Source organism: Triticum dicoccoides, chromosome 3B (assembly GCF_002162155.2).
Source record: "Triticum dicoccoides isolate Atlit2015 ecotype Zavitan chromosome 3B, WEW_v2.0, whole genome shotgun sequence".
Taxonomy (NCBI): Eukaryota; Viridiplantae; Streptophyta; class Magnoliopsida; order Poales; family Poaceae; genus Triticum; species Triticum dicoccoides.
The window spans coordinates 131,941,481-131,945,316 of record NC_041385.1 but is presented as its reverse complement, the minus strand read 5'-3'; the positions used below and the strand labels follow the sequence as shown (position 1 = coordinate 131,945,316).

The window sequence follows — 3,836 nt, the reverse complement described above, 5'->3', positions numbered from 1 at the left end:
TGATGCATGCATATATGGTTGTAATTTGAACAAATCTGTGTTATAAAGCAATTTGTGAATTTTTTTGGCTTTTGGTCTCAGTGCGACCTGAAACTCCAAATGACAACATGTAATTTGTAGCTTTGCTCGTGTAACGATCCCGTGAAATGATGTGATGAAATGGGCACGTGTTTTGATTCCTGGTTTAAGATGTGAACACGGCATATGCAGAGAGGCGGAGAACAATGCGACGAGGAAGAAAACTGGGGTGTGAGGTATAGAAACATTTTTTCAGTTAGAGTAAGAATAAAACCTGAGCGAGGCAAAAGAAAACTAGGGTGTGATGACTCGAAGCAATGTGTTTGGTTTTGCTCGATGTGTACTTTTTTGCATATAAAACTTCGATCAACGTCTCTGTACATTCTTTTGTGCCACTGTGACAACAGAGGGGCATTAAATTATTGCTCTCTAATATTGAACTAATTGATTCACTTAAAAATAGCTTAAAATGAGTTTGTACATCACACCTGCCAAATCCTAAAAATAGCTATGGATTCAATCGTAGATCATTTTGTCCTAGCTGTATTCAACACGCATACTCCCGTCCCCTAGAGTGGTAAAGGAGGCTGTTTTCATCTCATTAGGACAAAGAATTAGGAAGGTAAATATAGTACTCCCTCCAATCGGAGGGATTCATAGCGACAAGTAATATGAACTGGTGGTTGGGGCGCACCCGTGGTGCGCCTCCTGAGCGGAAACTCAGCGGTGCCAGATAGGTGGCGTCCATTCCACTTTCTTTCCTATACTACATGCAAGATCACAGCTGTAAATAACACAGAGCAATATAGTAGCCCATCCAGCAACCCTTTTTGTCAGCTCTACATTCCAGTTCACATTTCATTCAAAGAAATCGTTGCTTCAATTCAGTACCACTGCCACATTGGCATATTTCACGTGATCAATACTACAAGTTCTTCCTTTGTTCAGAACAGTTATAGTGCGCCGACACAAAGGATAGCATGGCTCTGTCAAGGTTGTAGACGACTCGCATGTTCTGTTGTTTGTAGTTGCCGATGACAGTCTGGTGCCCGACCATCACGTCTAGCATCAGACACATGCCCCGCACACCGTGGTCCTCAATACACGTATTTCCCGCAGCTCCCAGCCCAGCGCCATCCAGGTGGAGCGTCAAGCGATGCACCGGCAAAGGCACAACCCACCGCCCTTGCCGCTTCCAGAAATGGCACGATCGCTGCAAGTGCAAAGCAGAGTTCACGCGGTGTGCAAAGCAGCCTGATCCAGAATAAAACTTGATGAAGCAGAGTTATGATAACAAGACCATGCAACGAACCAGGATTTTTCATAAATAAAATCAATAGGGCATGTTATACTCCAATAAGCTATACAACAATATTGTCAATTCTATCATCATATTGTATACGTAATAGATGCATTGTTCTAAGAAAAAGGTATTTAAAACTGAAAAACTGGTTACATATTTTGTTCAATTAAAAGAACCAGTATAGTACTAATGACATAAGTTGCATTACCAACCTCATTGTAGAGCTAGAAGCATTTTGTAGCCATTGATTATAGGAATTAAAATAGTGACCTTCAGGTGCCGATTTTCTAAGAGAACCTCCTCATCAAAAAGAAGGCGAACTGGTTTCAGTATCTTATAAAATCGTGAAAGTATAACTCTGCAATTCATCAAGTTCTATATGAATCATATATCAATAGTTGTGCAATGACATGTACTTCAAAAGCATAAATATTAGAGTGTAGATGCAAACTTAAATGGCAACTCCGTTTCATTCTAATACCAACACATCAAAAGTGATAGGCTCGTAATGTCGAAAACACATTAAAACTGACCAGCTGATAGCTGAAAGAAATAACAAATAACATATTAGAAGATCAGTAGTAGTTTAAATATTATGACAGAAATCAAATAGTGACCTATAAAATCCTAATCACCCTTGCAAGCAATTTGACAAACACTACAACTCCATGGATCGATCACCTGTAAGTCCAATTTGAGATATATAGGAAGAGGGAGATGTTCTCCATGCTCTTCTTCTGCAGGATCTATCAAATTGGAAGTTTGAAACTCACCAATAATCAGCACAAAATAAAATAGAGGTGACCGGACGGACGGTTCATTCAGCAGATGCACATCACCACATCTGGCCAATGATCAAATATTCCTTGCACTCTCTACTTTGAGACTGCTATTTGGTAAGTGCAAGATTTTTCCTATGGAAGTATGGATGCTTTCTCACAACGGTCTAAAGAACCTTAGCAGCTGGTGTTTTCAACGAACCGAACACCAAAATGGAGAGAAACAGGGAGCACCAGAAACAAAAACCGAGACGCCAAGTGAGAGGGATATGGCTCACAGAGAGGGTCTTCTCATTGCCGCACCATCAACATTTGCTTGAACCACATCTCGCCGGATTCGCCAACTCAATACTGTTCGATGCCCCGACCTCCTCCCATGGTTGCCGTCAACCATTGCCTTCTCATTCACCCCCTTCTATTTTGTGCTTCAACACTAAACACAAACAAAAGATTCAGCCAGTGATACTCTAGATCTAACAGTAGGTGCAACATAAAAGTGAACTTCGCATACATTCATGCTCGACAGATGAAACACGACAGAAAGATATCACAGTGTACTCTATGCCAAACAAACTCTCCATCCATACCTTCAGATTAGACATTTTCTTACAACTGAATTGCACATTAGTGGATACCAAACAATTGGTTCAAGACATTTTCCTCCATGTGATCAGATTGAACTATATTTTGCAATAATGATGGAACAAAAATTACATGACAAAGTAAACTGGTGTAACTAAAGCGATAAAGAGGAATAGAGAAATAAGAAAACAGAATGTTTATTGTGCCCTGCATAGCTCAATTAACATGATCAAGATAGATCAAGTTTGTTTGGTTGTTTCATCCAAGTTTCAAATTAAACTAATTTAGACAGTGCAAAAGCTAATACGTGTGTACGAGTAGCAGCTCATGTCTCCCAATGCTCTTGCAAAGGCCAGCTGTCCATTAACTCGTGGCACATCTTCTACAAATGATACATGTTTGGAATTGAAATAAATTAATTGTACTAACATGGCAAGACTGGAGTTGTGTCTATTACCACCAACTAATGAAGTGCCATTACAATATTCTCCTATGAGCAATGTATAAGGAACTGATGATGTAGGGTAGAATATATAGACATGACATATTATTTCAGATCAGACAAAAGAGGAAACATAAAAAAAAAATCAAAGAGAACTGTAATGTTCATTCCTTGTTGCAGTTTAAATAACCTGATAGAACTAATCAGTCTTTTTAATGGCTGTAACCAATAACTATTGTCATAGTAAATCAAGACTAATTTTTAATAGCCAATAATTTCCATTATAGATGAAACATCTTAGTAATCCAAAATAACATCACACAAACCCATATATGTGGAATAATATAGAAACCTATTGATCTGCTTGAGCTTGTCCACCTCACCCTTCATTCCGTGTACGTAGAACAACAGCTTACTTGCTTCCACTAATCAAAGTGAAAGAGTTATCAGGTTATACAATGAGATTCGCTTCAACCGGTTGACCTTCTCAACTTATCGACTTGCCTCGTCCTCCAATTATGCCAGACATAGTACGGTTACATACAGAATTGATGCCAGGAGAGTGCAAAGGCTATGTTACAAACACATATCATCGACCATCCGCTGCAGCTCATCCATCAACTTTTCACGGCAGCAACAACCTTCATTTTCTTAATATTACTAACTAACAAGATGCATGGACACATTAATCTGTTCATCACCAGTTGATAGA

At 39.2% G+C, this 3,836-nt stretch overlaps 1 long non-coding RNA gene across 1 annotated transcript in view; it reads right to left on the bottom strand.

Moving 5' to 3' along the window:
- Positions 1–803: 803 nt before the first annotated feature.
- The window catches only part of LOC119275154, a 4,211-nt gene continuing 1,178 nt past the window's right edge, over positions 804–3,836 (bottom strand). The window contains exons 2-3 of the long non-coding RNA XR_005135526.1: positions 1,534–2,533; positions 804–1,231 (exon numbers count right to left, since the gene is read on the bottom strand). This is a non-coding gene — a long non-coding RNA (uncharacterized LOC119275154). The remainder of the gene's footprint in view (positions 1,232–1,533; positions 2,534–3,836) is intronic.